The 22,154-nt window shown below is 37.7% G+C and overlaps 1 long non-coding RNA gene across 1 annotated transcript; it reads left to right on the top strand.

Moving 5' to 3' along the window:
- The first annotated feature begins 361 nt into the window (after positions 1-361).
- LOC123874215 lies at positions 362-21,928 on the top strand. The gene is made up of 4 exons (XR_006797857.1): positions 362-372; positions 7,412-7,418; positions 8,236-8,242; positions 21,767-21,928. It is a non-coding gene; the product is annotated as an uncharacterized LOC123874215 (long non-coding RNA).
- The last annotated feature ends 226 nt before the right edge of the window (positions 21,929-22,154 follow it).

Below are 22,154 nucleotides of genomic sequence, written 5' to 3' on the forward strand. Positions count from 1 at the left end.
GTCGGAATCAAACGTACGTTGAGTGTATTTTAGAAGATTTGTGTGGTGTTGGTGCCTATCAATTGCTTGGCTGCTTGCTTTTTCTGCATGTTTAGTAAGTAATTGGATGGTTGGTGCATATCTCAAGTCAGAAGCTGCGCGTATCATACAGTTTTATAGTACGTTTTAGCGGATTACAGCGAATTTTAATGCTCCTTGCCTATCATTCAATTCCGCAATGTAATGCCTGTTTCTATCCAACATAGATGGGTACATTAGTTTAATTTAAAAGTTGGTCCCGTGTGTAGAGGCTTTATACCGAGAAGTTGGTTTTGTGGCTCATTGCATACGTTCCGATAATATTTCCCGATAAGGCAACATCCAGAACTGACAGTACATATACATACACTTAACATTAAACTACAGTCAAGGCTTCCTAGTTAGGCCTTTGGTGTACAAAACAAGCCTAGGCAGTTAGGGATGGATGCCAAATCGCTAGCGTCCTACAGCGATAAGTGTAATCTTGTTGACAGAAGAAGATTCAGCACAGACAATCACGTCACAGTTCATGACAGTTGGGGAACTTCTAACGACACGTCGAGGCTTCGACGTCACTGGCAGGCATCAAAATATGTAACATTAGACTCAGGTAGCCCTAAAGTAGCCCTATTTTTCTTGGATTTGACATCACCATAGCTTGATATATTTTGACATAGTATCGTTGATTAAGAGCCGATTCACACCAAGCACGTACACGTGACCATAGACATGACAGCACGCATTACGTCTACGCGAACGTTCACGTTACGCAACCGGTATGCCATATCTCATACAGTTCCATACATTACAACGTCATGGTACGCGCTACGTCTACGCTTACGTGCTGCATACGCGTTTGGTGTGTCCCAGCCGTAAAGATCAAACCGAGAGTTCCCTCACTCTATGTGGTTCACGCTGCTCAACACATTCATAACACTTTGCCTATGGTGAGTTGATGGTGAATGTTTATGGCCGAGTCTACCTGGGTGATTTGCACTAGTTTGTCATGTATCTTATGGAACAATTTTGTAATAAAAGCTGTACCTAACTTTTATAATATAGCAGCCTTTAATTTTGGTTAATCGGGAATGATGAAGAAATGTGTGTCCATGCTTCTGACTTTTAATCAACGCGTAATCTACGATTTAACCTTTGACTTTCAGCAACTGTAAGTACAATTAGACCTTAATTTAAGCATTAATTGTTGTACAAAAGCTGTTAGGAAGTCTCTTATTTGGAGTCGTTGGCAACTCGACGGGTGTTTTTTCCAGCAAAACTAAACTTATTGACAGTTAGGCTGTAAAAGCCACCGGGAAGTTGGCCAGTCACTAAACTTTTACCTTATAATATATTTTTAAGAGTAGAGTTGATGCAGTCATTTATTTATTGTAAGTTACTACACAATAGAATAGAATAGAATAGATTTTTATTCAAAAAAACTTTTACAAGTGCTTTTGAATCGTCAAATAATAATTTACCACTAGTTCGGAATGCCGTTCCTACCGAGAAGAACTAGCAAGAAACTCGGCGGTTGCTCTTTTTTAATTGTTCAATTTACAATAATATTCCATACTATACCAGCAATTGCAGCCCCGCGCATTGCTGGAGCGAGTCAAATCCATGCTTTTTTATAATTTACATAATCTTCAATTGTGTAATATGCTTTTGCCAGGATCCAATGCCAGGAGGCAATGGTTAGGATCCTGCCTAATTTTGTTTAATTCTGACTAGCACCTTCTTTGGTACAGTGATGAGCACTGTGTCTTCTAAGTAGGAAGTCCTGGGTTCGATTCCAGTTAGGGCAATTGTGGGAGTTTATTATAAATTGGCTTAGGTTTAGTTTGGTGGATGGCTTCAGGCGTAGCTAGTGACCGCCATTCCGGCGGCAGAGGGTGCCGTAAAGAGATTTAGCGTTCCGGTACGATGCCGAATCGTTTCCTCGTGTGAAGTTTGAAGTAAACAAGTAACTTAAAAAGTTTTCGAAAAAACTTTGACTGTGGTTTGCACTGCATCTTTTCAGCACGCACATTAAAGCGCATAAAATCCGCCATTTTGATTTTAAAGAATTTTATGTAACCAGTTGCGGTACCCATGTGACATTCGCAGCATCAAGACGAATCTAAGGATGTATCATTTTATCAAAATCGGTTGAATCGTTGAGTAGTTACGAGCGGGCATAGGAACGGACATACATACATACCTAGACATATGTACATACATATTCCTGCGAATAAACTATTATTTATTTCTTTACATACGTACATAACCATTTTTTTGGGTTTAAATAAAATTACCTTACTTTACATGACTGGTGTTCATGTAAAGTAAGGTAATTTTAATTTAAATTTTCTCATTTGTTTCATTTCACCCGTCCGTTTCCGACAAATGTCTAAAATAGAACAGAAGTTGTTGCTGTTGAGCTACTTGTTAGGCACATTTTCTACACTATTTGGGACTACACTATTTGGGACTATCTGACCATGAAACCTGTCAAACAATAACTTTTGACACTCCGATTGGCGCTAACAATAAAAATAAGCTCTCTTATTGGTTTGAATTTAAGCGTGACTTTAGTGAAGAGAACACTAAAAAATTCTGTGAGTGCATATCATCAATATCTTTTAATGACATACTTGACAGTACTGAGACAAATAGTTCGTTTGATTCCTTTCATGACACGCTTACTCTATTTTATAAACTATGTTTTCCATTAATTAAAGTTAAAGTTACAGGAGATAAACAGGTTAATGACTGGGTCACTAGAGGTATAAGGAAGTGCTGCATTCGTAAGAGAGTTCTATATTTATCATATCGACTGAACTCTGGTGATAAGAAAACAAACAAGGTCAAATACAAAAATTATAATAAATTATTTAAGAAATGTATTGCCCAGGCACAATATTTGACTAACTCTAGATATGTTATAACTTCAAAAAATAAATGTAAAGCTGCTTGGAATATAATAAAAAAATATACAGCACCAACAAAACAAAATAAAACTAGTGAAATAAATAGTATAGAAATTGACAATACTGAATACATTGACGCAAAAGAAATAGCAGAAAAATTTAATGAGTATTTCATAAATTTAACTAACCAAACACCTAACACATCTCTCTCTTATAAAAATATAGATAATAATATAAAAAACAGCATTTACCTTTATCCCTCAGATGACTCTGAAATACGTAAAATTATTATGCAGCTAAATAACACTAATTCTACTGGTTATGACGAAATAAATACAAAAGTAATCAAACTCTGTTCCAAACATTTGTCGCGACCTCTGAGTCACATAATAAACTTGTCTTTTTTACAAGGAGAATTTCCAACACGACTTAAATACTCAGTGATAAAGCCAATACATAAAAAAGGGTCGACAAAAGACCCTAATAATTACAGGCCAATAACTATTATACCTATCATAGCTAAAGTATTTGAAAAAGTAATGTACAAAAGAATATACCAATTTGTCTCAAAACATGAAATACTAAAACCCGAACAATTCGGATTCTTAAAGAACAGCTCTACATCATTAGCTTGTTTTACCCTGACAAAACTAATAACTGAGAGTTTAAACAGGAAGATCCCTGTGGCATGCATTTTCCTCGATATGTCTAAAGCGTTTGATCTCGTTAGTCACAAAATACTTTTAAATAAACTGCTAAATTATGGAATACGGGGAAATGCACACCAATGGCTACAAAGCTACTTAAATGATAGACATCAGTGTGTTCAAATAAACAAAATCTGTGGTAATACAAAACTACTATATTCATCTAATTATAAAATAAATAAATGTGGAGTACCGCAAGGTAGTATCTTGGGACCACTATTATTCCTTTTGTACGCAAATGACCTCCCTGACTCTGTGGAGTGCAAATGTGTACAATATGCTGATGATACGACTCTCATAATACAATGTAAAAATAAAGAAAGCTTTGAACAGGAAATTAATGAAAGTCTGGATAATATCGTTCAGTGGATGAGCCAAAATAATTTATCAATAAATGTTAATAAGACGAAATATATACAGTTTCAAACATACAACAGTACTCCCATAAATATTAAAGTCACGTGTAATAATTTAAATATTGAGCATGTAGATCAAACTGTATTCCTTGGTGTGGTAATGGATAAATTTCTAAATTGGAAACTTCATGTAGACACTCTTTGTAAAAAATTAGATCGATTTGTGTACGCTTTATACAAACTTAAGAGAGTGACATCCAAAGAAGCAGCTCTATGTGCATATCATGGCTATGTTTCCTCTCTTCTACGTTACGGTCTCATCTTATGGGGCAATTCCGTAGATGTTATAAGAGCTTTTCGGGTTCAGAAAAAATGTATTAGAGCTATATATGGAGCAGAACCCCTACAAACTTGTAAGCCACTTTTTAAAAGCTGCAAAGTATTACCTCTCCCGTGCCTCTATATACTCGAAGTCTCTGTTTTCGTACATAAACACAGAAATTATTTTCCGAGTATGGATGACACAATATCAAGGTCGAATAGATTTCAAAATAAACTTGTAGTGCCTAGACAAAGAATTAATTTATATCAAAAAAACGTATACTGCATGGCCATACGAGTGTACAATAAGCTACCGGAACGTTTTAAAAAACTCAATATAAGCCATTTTAAATCTAAACTCTTCAAAACCTTGTTGAATAGGTGCTATTACTCGGTAAATGAGTTTTTTGAGGATGATATCAATAACATAGTTTAATATTTTGTCACTTTGTTTTGTCTTTTTCTATTGTAATATCTATAATTAATGAAATTTGAAATAATACACTTGACTATATATATAATTAATGAAATTTGAAATAATGCACTTGACTCTTAATTCTGTTTGACATTAATTTAAATTAATTTTGTTATCTTAAATATTTGCACACTAATAATTTAGTAGAAAGTTAAGGACTGTAATCATAAATTTCCATCTTATTGTACCACTTTCTCGCAAATAAATTATCTTATCTTATCTTATCTTATCTTTCCATTTACCCGAATTTGGGTTCAATTATTTTCTAAGAGGAACTCGAAATATTCAATGAAATACCTATAATATTCAAACTGATTTGAAAGCTATTCTGTGATTTAATTACAATCTGATCTGATAGGTATTGACGTTCTGGTGTCCCAGATCCACGCCCCAAACTGGGTTCTTGTTTTACTCGTAGGGCAGATTTATTTATCGCAAACGGAAAATGCTATATAGATGCGGATATACTAGTTATTAAATACTTTGCCAATATAAGCTTAGTGATTTTAAAATACCTAAGTACCTTAGATTCTCCTACCTATATCAACCAGGGAGAAGACTAAAAGTTTTTTTCACTTTCATTTTCAGAAAAATCTTTTTTTTTATATGTGACTATGTAGGGGTGATTAGGAAGTGTACAGCTCTAATAAAGTTTATTTTTAAAATGGCTATGACACACAGACAAACGGATTGAGTGAAACTATAAGGGTTCCTTGTTTTACTAAGGAACCCTAAAACCTAAATCCACGTGGACGATATCGTAGGAGAAAGTTAGTTCGATATAAAAGTGAATGTTTATAGCGGGCAGTGATCCTGAACGCTGACTCCATCGGGAAGGTCGTTATGGCGTTATCTGTACACCTAGTGCTATCATCATCATAACAATATTACGGGGAGGGTATTGATGCCCTTCCAAGCTACTGTGTATGTAGGATCTAATTAACGCGCATAAAAGAGCAGTTCATAAGAGTGTGTGTTTCTCCAGCATTTACATTAATACATATTATTACAATGTTATTCAAAGCTTGCAATAATATTTCAAAATAAGAATCATCAAAATCAGTTCATGATTGGCGGAATAATCGCGTTACAAACAAAACATAGAGTCGAATTGAGAACCTCCTATTTTTGAAGTCGGTTAGAAATATGGTTGGAAAGTGTGGTAGCTGGGTATACCTAATTTATCAAGTAGGCACCTTATTTTATTTATAAAAAGCATCATGATCAACCCATCACCGGCTCATTACTGAGCATGTCTCCTATGAGATGAGGGTTAAGACTCTAGTCCACCACGCTGGCCAACTGCAGATTTCAGTCCGCTCGCAATGGTTAACCTGCGAGCTATTTTAGCTTCGAAAATGTTTAATGTGCAATATAATATAATATTATTTCATTATCAAGTTATTATTTTATCTAATAAAGAATTCGAAATAGTCTTTCCAACGACTACGTTGGCATGGATCTTGGTTTTTTTAAAAATCTCGTGGGCATCTGTTATCTCTAAATCCAGCTCTTATACGGCGTTTTGAACCTACAGTGCTTTGTAAGGATTCCCATACTTTAACCACTAGGCCGCAACGGTTTAATTTCTATGCAATCGGGGAAAATGATATTATCGTCCGGAAGTCGGAGCCGGGGCACACTGTCTGGGTGTAACACGCTTTGAGGCTCTAATAAATTGAACATAAATTATGAACGCGCCGTCCACAACTCGCCGTGACACTGAGAGCCGATAAGCGGAGTTCACACGAATAGATTTACCGCGCGGTTAGTCTCAAGTGCAAACCTATAATAAAGTGTACTTAGAAATTTCCTTACAATTTCATCATCAACAAACCATCGCCGGTTTTCTATTGAGCACGGGTCTCCTCTCAAAATGCGAAGGGTTTGGCCACAGTCCACCACGCTGGCTAAGTTCGGATTGGCAGATGTCACACACTTTTGAGAACACTATGGAGAACTCTCAGACATGCAAGTTTCACCACGATGTTTTCCTTCACCGTTAGAACAAGTGAGGTTGAATTGCTTAAAATGCACATAATAATAATTGCCATTTACAAAAGTTTACTTGAATAAAAATGCATTCTATTATATTCTATTCACACCGTTTTGTGCGGCAGTTGCTCCATACAGCACTTGTCCGCCGCGCGGCGAGTTCACCCGTGTGCAAGTCGCCTTACACCCGGTAAAGTTAATATGGCACTCGTCCACTTGTTTGTTTGACAATTTTCGCTGATTGCTATTTTTACTGGAAGCCTTAATTTTTATCAAAAGCGGAAAAATACGTGGTATAAATACTTTTTCATTACAATGTCAGCTCTCACTAGCTACTGCTGACAGAGGCCTTCCTCCAGGAGCGCCACCGCGACCCTCAGCTTTTTAATTTTTACTCAAATTCCTAAAATTCAACTTATAAAGTTATAAGTACTTATAGTCTAGATAACATTTATTCCCCTTACCTAAACTTTATCAAATTAAGGCACGAATTGCTTCATTTTCATTTAAATCCGCTTCAAGCATTTAGTTCATTAATATTTCAAGTTAGGAAGTCCAAATTCAATGAAAATTAACTCAAAAGGCGCCAACTAAGAATTTCCACCATTCTAATTTCTTTGACGGTAGCAGGTACAACGTAAAGGAACATAAATTGGTTGTAGGATTCTCGCTGGGTGCCAACGGGATCCTATCGAGTTTTAATTTTTGAACTCTATCTTATCTGATGGTCATAATTAATCTTAACTATAACCCTACTTTAACCGCCTGTTGTGTAACTGGCCCATATAAATACGCTTTTGATACAAGTCCCGCATTTCGGTGTCTAACTTGGAGCTGCTTGGAGCATGCAAGTAGTGTAAGTTGTAGAGATTGGGAATTGCAGATGGAACTTATGCAATGATGCGTATTATTGCTGATGAGAGATGGGTGTTGGGTGATGTAGAAGGGTGAAATGGGTGTTTCTGTATGCGATGTAAACAAAACAACATATTCAATCCGTTAAACTGTACAATTTAAAGGTATGGAATAAAAACAGTTACGACGGTCAAGCGAAGTTCAAAATTTTATGAAAACATCATGATTAACTTATCGCAGTATAGCAGGCTCATTATTAAGTACGTGGCTGCTCTCAGAATGAAAACGGTTTAGCCATACTTAGGCCACCTCGCTGATTACAAGCGGATAGGTAGACTTCAAATACCTTTGACAACATTATAGAGAACTCAGGAGAACTCTCAGGCACGCAGGAATCCTCACGATGTTTTCCTTCACCGTTGCAGCACATTATGATTTCTTAAAGATAGACTGGTAATGTGATACTTAGCATACGAGATATCTATTGGATTTTGATCTGTCCCAAAACGACGCAAAACTTGGGGTTGCATATTGCAAAAAAATTGAAAGTACTTACTTTCCTACAAAAAATTATCAGGAAAACATATCCATGGGTATAGCTAATGTGTTTTTGGCATTACGCACGACGTTTCACACCCTTAAAGACGCCATACTTTCTAAAATCAGAAAAATAAAATTACTTACAAATTCATGAAACATCTTAGAATCGGATTTGCACTGGAAATTCGCAGATTCGATATTGGTTCCCACGCAACCCTTCCTCATTGCGATGCAAATGGCCGTTTTTCCAAATTGCTTTATTAAACCGAAACGTGGCTCCCGATAATCGAACCCGTGGACTCCCGGCGATACTGAGGGAATGTACTCATTTTGTTAGTTAGCCAGCTGGTCGATTACGGAAAAACTGCATTAATCTAAACTGCACAATATCAGTGGCTAAATTTATGTTTTTTTACTTAGCCCTGGACAAGTTAGCCCTGGACTGCAATCTCACCTGGTGGTAAGTGATTATGCAGTCTAAGATGGAAGCCGGCTAACCTGCAAGGGGTATGGCAGTACTCATATCCCTTTGGTTTTTACACGGCATCGTACCGGAACGCTAAATCGCTTGGCAGCATGGTTTTGCCGGTAGGGTGGTAATTAGGCACTGCCGAAGCCTCCCATCAGATCAGACCAGGGATTTAAAAATTATAAAATTCCAAACCCTGCCGGGAATGGAACCCGGAACCTCCTACTCATAAGACCGCAGCGCTGACCACTGCACCAGGGAGGGCGCTGTTAGTTGCGGCGATTGGCTGATTTCATAGCATTATTGCGTAATTAGGTAGCAGCCAGAGATTGTTGGCCAATCGGAGATATCTTGCGGGCTAAGGCGTACACACATAAACACACAAAGCTCATAATAAAGTATTTTTAATATACATTATATATCTCTATGAAATACGTTTACCTGACGTCGAGCTCGCAGCGCAGCGTTGGAAGACCCCCACTAGGTGTACAGACGACATGAATCGCGCCGTCGGGAGCCGCTGGATTTGGGCGGCACAAGAGGGTGGCGTGTGAGAAGTCCCTACAGGAGACCTTTCTCTAGCAGTGGCCGACGGTAATGATAATGACTTATCCATTAAAAACGTATTTATTTCGCTTAGCATCAAAGCACGAAGTTCAACTTCCCAAACGGCAATCGCGCGTTATCCTATCTTGAATTGGAAGATTTGAGAGCATTCCGTAAACAGCAGCCTTAGCACGAGTTCATTCTCGACCACGTTGACAGATATCGAGTTTAAACACCATAGTCAGTAAATTGGAACCAAAGATTCTAGATGTATAAAAACAATAAAGTATTGAGATGTCGAGTATTAAAGTTGTAGAAGTTAAGTTCTGCCTTCATTTCGTTATGACCTTCCTGGCGCTCTTGTACTATAAGTGGGAGGCTGTACGAGCCTTCGTCCGAGGTTAATTTCCACCCTACCGACAAAGCCGTACTGTGAAGTAATTCAGTATTCCGCTACCGCATAGATACCTACCGAGGAGTACGGGTTTAAAAGTAACATATCCCTGCTATCCCACCCAATCCCGCTTCCATCTTTGATCATCACTTACATGTGAGATTAAGTCAAGGTCTAACCTATAACTGAACAAGAATAAAGTTTTGTTAGTTTCATACATTTTATTTTGAGAATACTCGAAACATCAATTTTTTTATACTCGAAATCGAGAAGTGCAAACTCGTGCTAGGGCTACAGAACCATCAAGATGGTGAGCCCTCCCCCGTCGCCGCGCCCCGCGACCTCATTAGTGTGCCATTACACCTTAAAAAGATCCCTAAATATTTACCTTTTCTGCCTCTCCGTTTCCGAACTGATTATATTTTTTCTGTTAGATTTTTATCAGAACTCTCCGAGTAAAGAATTTATTTGTGAATCGTTTATCAGTAAAAATGTTATTGTCATATTTGTTCTTGAGAGCGGTGATAGCCTAGTGGCTATCACGTCGGCCTTCTCCTGGGAGGTTGGGCGTTTTTTGGAGTATGCGCAATTAAATATCTTTTGCTTTATCGATAAGGGAAACCTGTGAGAAAGCCTGAGAGTTCTCCGTAATGTTTTCAAAGGTGTGTGAAATCTGCCAATCATGCTTAGGGGTTGAATTTTCAAAAATCCCTTGTCATACAGAGTTAGCTCAATATGGATCTAGTTTAAGTTTAGTTTAGATAGTCAGAAAAGATTTAGTCGAACTGTCGGTATGTATACGTGCCAAGTCTCGTTCAGAACTATTGCGAAAGAAAATAATTCAGGTGAGCGGAGCTTCGCGGCGAAGGGACGACGGCCGAGTTGGAACGAGTTTGGACCTACAAGTATTTATTTATGGCGCCCCGGAGCCCGCTCCCGTATTGTAAAGGCCCCTCCAACACACACTTCCTTATCATTACCCATATTATTATAAATGCAAAAGTGTGTTTGTTTGTTGGTTTGTACTTCAATCTTGTCACTACCATCGATGTATGGTCGCCGCGGATTGACGTGATTTTTCGCATAGTTAAAGACATGGAGAGTGAAATGGGCTTTTTTTTCCAAAAACCAGGGGATTTCACAAAACTTAAATCTACGCAGACGAAGTCGTTGGCATCATCTAATATTTATATTTTTGGAAGAGAGTTGTAAAACTTCACACAAAACTAGTTTTTAGTTAGATAAATAAAAGCAACATGCCCTCTAAAATCAGAACTCTGTATGTGAAAAACTAACCCGAGCGAAGCATGCCCTGGTCGGAGCTGACACACGGGTTTCGTTCAATTAATTAATTGAAAAAATATTTTGACCTCACAAAGACATGGCTGTGGAAATGCCGGCAGAACACAGATACGAGCATAGTATTAGCACAGTGTAAACATATACAGTAAGACGACGCCCTTCATGTTTGCGGACGAATCGGTTTACATGCTGCTTGCTTTACCTGCATGTGCACTAATATACTCGAATGATTTGATCTGCCGTAAGTTGATGGACGTTACTTATTTTCTGAGAAACGAAATGTTTGAGATTAGTAGATTAGTAGTTTAGTGTGCCTTCTTGTGACATACGCGTATTTATTAGCTTGTACCGACGCGACGGCCAATGTATAGGTATCAGCCGCTAAAAGTACCTAAATACAAACATTACCTGCTTACTCACTTTTATTAAGCTCTTAGTGCTGATTCTTCCAACTTCTGCCTGTCAGTATAATAGCTCCCCATCACACTATGTTACCGCGTTATTGCTATACCTAGTGTCTAGATATCTCCGTCAACTGATATGTGAAGTGTCTCCTGATGCTGTCATTTCTGAACTGTAAGGTAGCTACGCTGCAGGACTATCCTGTTGTTTTGAATTTGTTAATTAAAAACTCCGGCCTCCTTCGTAGGTACATGCACGCAGACTGTAGGCTAGACTCCAATGTATGTTGTGTACGAAAAAATATTAAAACCTTTGAAATTTTTGAATTCAACGTGCAAGTCTGAGAACAAAAGAAAATGGTTTTTAAGCGATTATTTCTGAAACTTTTCATGTACCATGATTCATATTCTTTAACTAAATGTTCAGCCCAGTCACTATTTTAAGAATATGAGAAGATAACTGCCAGTTCTGCAATTTTTGATATGTATTTAGAAATTCTTAAGAGTATAATAGTTAGTTATGGCTCGAGAATAACGCAAGGTTTGAACCTACGACTATAAGGTCTTAGTCCACTCCCTGAACACCGTACTACGGTAGTAATAATAAATTTTATGATATACCAGATGACCGCGACTGCGTTCGCGGGGATTAAGGTTTTTTCAAAAATCCCGCGGGAACTCTTTGAAATTCCGGGATAAAAAGTAGCCTACGTCTGTCCCCGGAAGTTAACTCTGTACCTTTCATCAAAATCGGTTAAACTGTTGAGCCGTATTACAATGAATAATATGATATACGAGTAAGATTTCAACCCATAGTTCGTTCGTAATGATAATGTTTTTTTTGTATGTAATGTAAGGTTATTTTTAAAAATTGATTTGAGTTGTCAAAAATAATATAAAATTATTAATTTATCTAATGCAGGTAGTTTGATAAAATCGATATTTCGCTCATTCGATGTCATACAATCTGTTGCTAGGAGGCCAACAAGATTGAACTTGCATAAATACGGGTATTTTGAAGGTTTTAGTTCAGTCTCCTTCTGAGATTCGGAGCGATATCGCATATTTTCGGTTTTTGTTTTGTGAACTGGATAATTAGATGTTGTGATAGCAATCACGCTCTAATTAAATTATTTATTTTGGCATTAGTTTGTTTAGATTAAAACTCTCGGATAACCTTGCACATTAAACTTGTGTTTTTTTTGTGTTGGTTTTGGAGAGGACATTCCAATAATTCGATAAAAATATTTAAATAATACCTGCTTTTCTGAGTGACGCCAATAATAATATAAAATTATTAATTTACCTAATGCAGGTAGTTTGATAAAATCGATATTTGGCTCATTCGATGTCATACAATCTGTTGCTAGGCGGCCAACAAGATTGAACTTGCATAAATACGGGTGTTTCGAAGGTTTTAGTTCAGTCTCCATCTGAGATTCGGAGCGATATCGCATACTTTCGGTATTTGGATTTTGAACTGGATAATTAGATGTTGTGATAGCAATCACGCTCTAATTAAATTATTTATTTTGGCATTAGTTTGTTTAGATTAAGACTCTCGGATTACCTTTACACATTGAACTTGTGTTTTTTGTGTTGGTTTTGGAGAGGACATTCCAATAATTCGATAAAAATATTTAAATAATACCTGCTTTTCTGAGTGACGCCAATAGTAATATGTAAGTATTAATAAAATATCTTGAATCTTGAATCTAAGATTCAAGATTCAAGATATTTTATTTGCAGAAACATTTTTACCATGGTACATATTGTCCAGTAGAAATGTTACGTAATATTATGTATATTTGTAGTTTGTACCTAGGCTGTTCATTGAAAGGTACCTAGCGACGCGACGTAAGAAGTACGCAAATGTTACACATTGAAAACAATGAGTTACATATTCTTATGAATTCATATGAATTTTTGTAAAATAACATTCCTGGAAGTTGTGGAACAAGTCAGTTGTCTCCCACGCGATATTTCTATCAACTTTGCAGACAAAATTCCCGTTACTTATTGTGAAATGGAATGTAATAAAATAGAATTTGAAATGAATTTATTTATTTCATATCATACGGGTCAGCCTGTGCCATCACTACCCATATTATAAATTCGAAAGTGTCTTGTTTGTTGGTTTGTTCTTCAATCACGTCGCAACGGAGCAACGGATCGACGTGATTTTTTTTTACATGGGTATAGCTAAAGAAGTGGGTGCCTGGAGAGTGACACAGGCTATTTTTAATCCCGGATTTTAAAATCGGTTACTAGTTTTTCATATTTCACCCTCGTAGCTTTAGTTTTAAGTTAACGTAACTAATTATTACCACTACATCATTGTTTGGCAATCAGAAAGTGTACAATAGTACTCAACTTGAATAAATGACTTTGACTTTGACTAATTGAATGAATAAAACAGAGATCATCAAAATGCTCTTAAAGCGAAGTGAGCAAGTGTAATGCATAAAACTCCAATCCGGCCGCGCAGCACGAACGCGTAAAAGCCACGTAATAGGAAAACTTTGTCATTCCACATCCGACGAGTTTTATTTAAGGAGTGCTCAAACTTCGGCATATTTTTAAAGTCGGTCCCCCCCCCCCCCCCCCCCCCCCCGGTCCCCCGCCGGTACGCCGCGGTCCATTGGAAGCGACGTTTGCGGGTTATTGTTGTGCTGTTCACGTTTTTATTATTATGTTTTTCTTAAATAATACGGAATGTGTTTCAGTCTAATTTTTTTTTAACGATGCGATCGTCGTATGATGCGAGTACAAGTACGCTTACCTACAAAATACTTATCTTACAAAATTCTGAATTAGAAGATAGAAACTTGTGTTAAAAACTATATTAGAAGAAGACTCTTCGATATTCTAGTGATATGAATTAGCAAAAAGGAAGCGAATCGCTCGTCTACGAGCTAGGGATCTGTAACACACGGACAGACAGACAGACACACACAGACAGCAGTAGAGTGACATTAAAAGGGCTTCGTTTTTACCCTTTGGGAACGGAAAAAGAGTGATCAAAACTTTTCATCCCAATAAAACGAATGGTTACTACAAACATTTTAAAAACCTAAATCCACGTGGCTACACAAGGCTTACTCAGTAGCATAGTTGTAATGTTCAGAGCTAATTCAGATGTGAGCGCACGTGAGCACACGCAGCATCTGCCGACACGTCGCGACCTACGATTGTCAGACATGAGACAAACGCCTCGCAAGGACGGGTGCCATTGCTCTGTTACACATTATTGAACGAACAGATATATTAAGCTTTTAAATATATTTCGCAACACTTGTACGTCTATTTTGTAACAATATGTTGTCTTTTGAACATTGAGAAAATATAACAAAAATCATTATTTGAAAATCCGAGGACTGTAGCAATTTACTTACAAACTGTTTTCGTTAGGCTAATATTTATCCCGGAAAATCTATGAGTTCCCACGGGAATTAAAAAAAACCTATATCCACGGGAACGAAGTTGCGAGCACAATTTGCCTGAAATAAAAGAGTATATTCATTTATTTATTTAAGTTTCAACAAGAAAACAATGCAAACAGTCCTTCAAAGATTAATTCGCGTTAGACAAAGCCGGTCGTCACTCGTCGCGTACAAAACGACTTGGTCGCGCGTGATCCAACTGCAGCGCCACTACACACTAGCGACGCCACTCGACAAAAATTTTTTCTTGTTTGGTATATGATAGAGGATACACTCAGCGATACATTCAAATTCAAATTTCTTTATTGCGAATATGGGTAAACAGGGGAGATGTTACAAAAACAAAAAGGGTACAGCCAAATTCTGCCTATTACAAGTTATTTTCATCTCACTAGCTCGGAAAGCTTATTTAATCCTTCAAAATCTGCGTAGAAAAGTTATTTGAAATTTGAATGTGACGAACTATGGTTTGTAGATACCGTATCTAACTTTTTTCTTGCTATTAAAAAATGACTCTTACTAAACTTTGACTTAAGGCTGAACCACGTTTCTGAACACTTCAGATTCAAAAAGGCCGTTCATCCTTAAAGTTGCACGCCGTGTTATTTGCTGCCGTAAATGTAGCTTAAGGCAGTTTTATTTGTAGTAGTTTTGGGATATCCTTCCCGTTGGGCTTGTCACACCTTATAGGCTCATTAGAGAAGCCATAAGTTGAAGCACATTGGCTACTATCATATGTTTTGCTGATATAGACTAAAGAAATGCACTTAGCTCGGTAGTCGTTACGGCAACTACAAAATGCTAAAATATTCCTCCCTTCTTGATATTTTGTTAAAAACCAGTTGCTTATCTTCTGAAAGGAAGCAATCGCTCTGGTATTAATAACCATGGGGCGTCAAGCTGGACATACTGCATTATTTGCCAATATCAATATAATATATCGTGTTGGTTTCCTATTTCCATGCACCTCCAGCGTGTTATAATTCTGATTGCATGTAACGACTCGACAAAAATGTTGTCTATCGACGTCATACAGTACATAGAAACATTGTTAAAATGCCCCTACTGTCCTTATTTCATATAAATAATATCGCGTGTACAAATGCGACGCGACAAAAAGTCGTGCAGCAAATTGCCTCGAGTGTGTCGTTTAATTTGTCGGTGTTATCTTTGGCTTTCAGTTTGACAAACGGTGAGAGAAGTGGAGTCGTGCTTCGTCTCGAGATTAGGGCGAGTTCACACGCACGTGACGTTCACTTTGTTGTTTTATGATTTATCCCGGCTTTGGAACTATCCACGATTTAGTAGATAGCTTTATATGAGCATCTTAAGTGATATGGTAACCACTCCAAAGTTTTTGAATTACCTGAAACTTCTTCAGGCGTGACTTGAGTGCAAATCAGATATTTTTTCGGATGGAAGTAATGCAAATGTTCGTAGGCGACGATGCCATGAAGTCCACACTTGGCCAGCGTGGTGTACTATAGCCGAACCCTTCTCATTCTGATTGAACGCCCACATACATTAGGAGCTGGCGATGGATTGATGCTGGTGATGATAATAATAAATACAAAATCAGTGGCATCATGTTCTAAAATAACTTTATAGTAGAAAGAATTTCAGTTTTAAAATACTTCACCAAGTGCGTTTCAAAGTAGGTACGTACGTAGTAGCGGGCAATAGCTTTGCTGCAAGTTTAAACTAACATAGTTTACGCCTGCCACTGAGGTCTTTTAAACAGCAAAGTTCAGAAGTAAGTATAACTTGAGGGGCGGGGTGCGGGGGGCGGGGGGTATCAGCGTTGCAATTTAAACGCTCGCCGCCTCGCGTCGACTGGACGCGGCAAAGTGTCAAACAAGTCCAACTCTCGCACCTGGCCCGCAGTCCGACCTGACCTGACGCAGGCCCAAGGTACAAGAGACAAGCGTATTTCATAGGAATTCAGAATACCTGAAAATTCAACGAAATGCTTATAACTTAAAATAATGTTACACCATTTGCAGTTCCTGATTCACTATAGTTTAGGAGTGCTGTACCCTGTATCATCAGGGTTGAGGAGTTGGGACTTGGAGTCCAAGCATGAGGTCGTTGCTTGGTGCCTAGAATATTAATTCACTATAAAAACTTCCTGAATCTTGATAATGTAGGCGGGGCAGTAACCCTGCAGCTTCAGGATTTTAAGCAGTTGGATCCAGAATTTTTTATGGGACCACCATGGAAAATTCTACGGCAAGGAAACATACAAACGGTCTTATAAGTGGGAAGCCCCGGGTTCAATTCCTGGCAGGGGTAATTTGTGAATTTATTATTTCTGAATTGTCTCAGGTCTGGACTGGTGGGAGACTTTGGCCTCGGCTAGTTACTACCCTACCGCGTAGGCCAGTGCCTCCACGTGGACGCTAAAGTTCTAGTATGATTCTGTGCATAAACTGATAGGAATTAGATGTAGGTAGATTGTAGTTAGTTAGAGTTATGTAGATGAATACTGAAGAAACGTCGTCATATTTTGATAGCTCCATTATTTTGACAAATAGTTCTGGAGTCACGTTATTACTTTGAAAAGTTATATGGCTTCTGAGTAGTTTTGTTATCTGGCGGGATTTAGTGGGGATCGTCGGTATAAAAGATTGTCTATACCATTTATGCTTAGAATTTTGTACAGTCAGCAAAAAAGCTAGGTTTGCAGCCGCAAAACGAGTATGGACGAATGCCAGCCTAGCTTTGTTGCTGACTGTACCACGCACAAATTTTAAACGCCTCAGCGCCCGCTTTGAGCGGAAACTTGGGTCAATTGGGTCCTTCTCTCTGTAGACTTGAACTTTCACCAAATTTGCTTTCCCGAGTACGAGTAAGGTGCTCTCGACAAACTTTAAAGGCCGTTTGAGTTTCACGATTTTTCGAAACGTTTCTTCTTATTTATAACATTGGTATCGGATACTTTGCATTTCAAATAAGATGGAAATTATTCAACAATTTCATTTTTGTCTGAGGGGGAAAATTGTGAATATCTGTATTGTTAAGTTCGAATAATTATGCCTCGTTTACGTTGAACTCAGAAATCTATTTATTGTTTTATGTAAACTACAGCAAAGGGCAAGTTCTTGTAGAGAGCATCTGTCGAGTTTCTTTCTGGTTCTTTTTAATAGGTGGGGCATCCCGAACCAATACAAGTGGGTTCATTCAACGATTGAAAACCCCTTAGCGTCACCTACCGATGGTTTAAGACTTCAAAATGGATTCAAAAGAAATTGTACATGTCCACATCGATTGTAATACATCAATTTACCCAATTTAAAAGTATAATATCGCCAAATACGTAAGTCTTACAAAAAAAGGTTATTCAGTTTAGACCCATTTTCAAATGAGTAGTGTTTTCCTCGTAATGAAAGGATTGTACAGTGAATGCCGACTGCAGTTTGCAGGTAAGTGGCAAGGAACAGTAAGACTCAATTATGGCTTCAACTACAATTAGTAAATGGTAACAGGCCACAAAGCGACGCCCGTCGGCATGGTCGTTAGCATCCCTTACTTCCTTCCTTACGTATGGCAAAATGACGTTTTGTGAAAGAGTCAGGCTAATTAATAATGTTGGACGATTGCTTTTTAAATAAATAAGGGTATTTTGTTGTACTATCATCATCAACCCTCGCCGGCTATAATCACAGATAGACATAATATTAAGTACTTATAATTTTCAATTTTATTTATTTGCATGGATCGACTGTTAATAACTTATCCAATCTCAGTGGCAGACTTTACTTGCTTAGTACTCATACACAGAGTTTTTTAAACAATGAAATCAATAACCCATTCAAAGTTGGGATTAATGTTCGCGAACTGTGTAAAAGTGTAATACAAAGTACCGCGCTAGTTGTTTGCTGGATACTCGCACAGTTCAGAGGTTTTATGAGTTTAATTACTCTTTTGTAGAGTTTGTAAAACGAAAAGTAATCAAAAAATTGGTATTTAGAAGTGAAGCACTTTAATATTATGTAGTAAGTATAAGTAGTAAGTATAGTTTGATACGCCCCGTACAACCGCACGTCGGCCTGTGAGGGTGTCCCCACCCCGATCGCCATCTCGACCTGTCGCGAACTATAGGTATAGGGTCATTCCCAAAGGTTAAACTTTTATCTCATAAACCTATTTCTACAGTCTAAGCTAAATCTACTCACAAAAATTAGAGAAAGATTTCGCGTAACCTTATGGCTTCATGACTTTATGTAGACAGATTAAAAAACTTATATAAGAAAATATTTAAAATTAGGACCTGTTCATAACCATCTAAATCTTTCTGTTGAATAGAATCTCAGTAATTCTAATATCAATAATCACTATACTACTTCAGGCGGAGTCGATTGTGTAGATAAATACGATAGCTTAAACACACCTTTGCCAAAATAAAACTTATTTTATTACTTTACAAATCATGTCCGCGTGGAATAGTGCCAAGAATACTGGCTGATTTTCTGTTGAAAATCTTTCAGAATTCCAAGTCGATTCGTCAGCTAAAGATTTTTGTTGTGAAACGGGCCCTTAGCGGTTTAATTGCTTAACAAATCCAATTCTATCATTTAATTTCGAGCTTTGTAAAGATATCAGGTACAAAAGTTCGCAAACAACGAAACAGTTTGGAAGGAAAACATGTCAGTGTCAAAGTTAGCGCAAAGAAATGCACTTCGTCTTGGGCGGGATAGATCGCCGCCCTCGCCCTCGCCCGCCCTCCCCCGCCGGCCGCTGCAGCGAATATCGCGTGTTACAACTTACAGGTAACATTGTAAAGCCGTGTCCTCCATAGAAACAATTTGTGTCGAATGTTGGGTTTACTGTTTGGTATGATTGCAGTCAAGCGGTCGGGCTAGTCTAGTCGGGCTTACATCGACTAAATACGACTACAGTGTATACTTAAAACATGTGTGTAGTTCACACGCGGTAGCTAATCAGAAAACTAAACTTGGAAAGAAAGAGATGAATGCAGAATTTTAGGAGTAGGATATTTAATATTGTAGGGTTTCTTTGCCAAGTTTAATAAAGCATTTTACATTTTATATTATGTAAGTACATATTATTACGAAACATATTGTACCTGATATATTCTATCACATTCTCTTGCAAGCTAAATCCTATAGATGTATATGTATGTCTCTTTTAAGTGTCGGTTTTTCGTTTAATCGGTTTCATATCACTATAGTGCTATAAATTTTTAATTTACACTTGTTCCTTATTCTGTGTTCCTGCTACATCGATGGTCGTCATAATAATTTCCGCGGATCCTGACGCAAATTTAGTATTGTGGTGCACTCGGCTTTACAAACAAAGTAAAAGATGTTTGAAAGTCAGGAAACATTTTTATTATTCATCTCAAGAGTTTTGTAGGGGCAGTTTAAACTTAGCTATAAAGTATAAACACAGAATTATTCGAAATCAGTTTTGTGGAAATTCTTAAACAGAATTGAAAGATTTGTGCGTTTAGTTAGTTTGAACTACTAGATCGTTTGAAACTAAATTTTGCCATTCAGTTAAAAAGCTCAAAGAATTATATATTGTTCTATTTTTAGGATCAAATTTGTCCAGTTCAAATACAAGTAAATTGTTGAAGTTGTTGAGACAAAAGCCGTGAGCAAAAAGCTTAATCAATCAATCAGCTTGTTTGCGACCACGTTACAGCGGATAGATACCGTTAGCATTTCTATTACACTTTTTGAATTCTGTACTACTTGTAGTAAATTAGCCTTTATATAAATGTCAAGCTGTTTGGAGTGCAGGTCGTTAGCTCGGCGAAGAGATAAAACTGAATGAAAGGGAAACAGCACACAGCGAGTGGGAGGTAATGTATTTTTTGCCGGCTCGCATTAATCATCGTTTTTGCTTATAAGGCAATTAAACTGCCGCGCTTGTTTGCTGCGACTTGCAACTCATAACGGTTATTAATACACTTTATAAACGTTACGTGTATAAAAGTATGTACCTACTTTGAATTCCAGTTTGAATTCAATTTACTTATTCATTTTAAGATGAACTCGAATTTGATTTGAAAACTTCAGAGCTTTAAATGCCTTTACAAAAGAATATAGCTACCTACAGCACTGGCAAAATGTAGCTCGATGAGAATAGTTCCTTAAGGTATTCCCAGAATGTTTCATCAAAACATAACGGTAACAATTTTTTAATCTTTCATATTCAAAACTCCGATGTTCGGACTGAAACTGTAAATAAGAGATGTTTTAAAAAGGAACCCCGTAAAGTTTCAGCAGAGGGAAGCATCTCAACACCGAATTCGCTGAAACTTGAAGTCTGCAGGGAGCGCCGAGTGACCCAAGTTTTTGTGCCGCGTAGCGCGCTGAGGCGTTTTTAAACGACTGACGGCGAGTATAAGTTGCAAGCGGACGCGATCAAATGTAAAGAACGGAAAGTAGGTACAATCTGCATTACAATATGACCGAAAGCATAAGTATAGCAAAATAATAATCTTGCAATATCATAATGTTACGCGTAATCCTATAAAATTAATTTCTAAGCCTTAAAAAGTCTTTTTGCATAATGTAGTATATTGACAAATAGAGCAATGTGGACGCACGTCGATGCGTGCAAAATTCTAAAACTATTTTCCACGCAAGCGCCTCTTGAACACGAGAAATGAGAGTCAAAAATGTTATATTATCATCTTGTGTCTTTAAATAACTCGTGTAGATTAGGTATATTAGATTTCTTGGACGTTTAAGAAAATGCAAAAGGTGCCAATTTTTTTAATAATTAGCATGGCAACTTCACCTTGTGCTTTTTCTGACACGAACTTGATCAGTTCTATTTGTCGCCGGTCGCTTGTGCCTCGGGCGTCAGGTGGTGGAGTGTCCGCCAGGTGCGAGAGTTGGCTGTTGTTTGACACTTTGCCCAGCTCCGGCGGCCAGCGTTTACATTACTGATACCCCGCCCCCCCCCCCCCCCCTCTCACCTGTAACTCTAACCTTATGAACTTAAGTTGAGCGATAAGTAAGATTTAGATGTATAAGTCCCGACACTGTTACTAAAGGTTAGCTTAAATCAGAGGTTCCCAGACTTTTTTTCTCATAGACCACTTTCAAAATTTAGCTGTTTCCGGTGGACCCCCTGCAGGTACACTTCTACCATATTCCCAAAACTCGACAAAAAATTGAAGATTAGATCTAAGTATAGTTTGCATTACGGCTGAGTTCCAACCATGAAATAGTTTTCGAAAAATAAAGTGACGATTGATTGATTGGATTGGATTTTCTGGGACCAAAAGTAGCCTTTGTCCTTTCCCGGGGTGCAAACAGTCTCTGTATACCAAATTTCGTCAAAATTGATTAAACGAATGGACCGTGGAAAATTAACAGACGAGATATTTGATAAACTAAAATCCACGTGATAAAGTCGCGGGCATTGAATCGTCTATTTGCTAAGC

This window comes from Maniola jurtina, chromosome 18, assembly GCF_905333055.1.
Source record: "Maniola jurtina chromosome 18, ilManJurt1.1, whole genome shotgun sequence".
In the NCBI taxonomy this organism is placed as follows: domain Eukaryota; kingdom Metazoa; phylum Arthropoda; class Insecta; order Lepidoptera; family Nymphalidae; genus Maniola; species Maniola jurtina.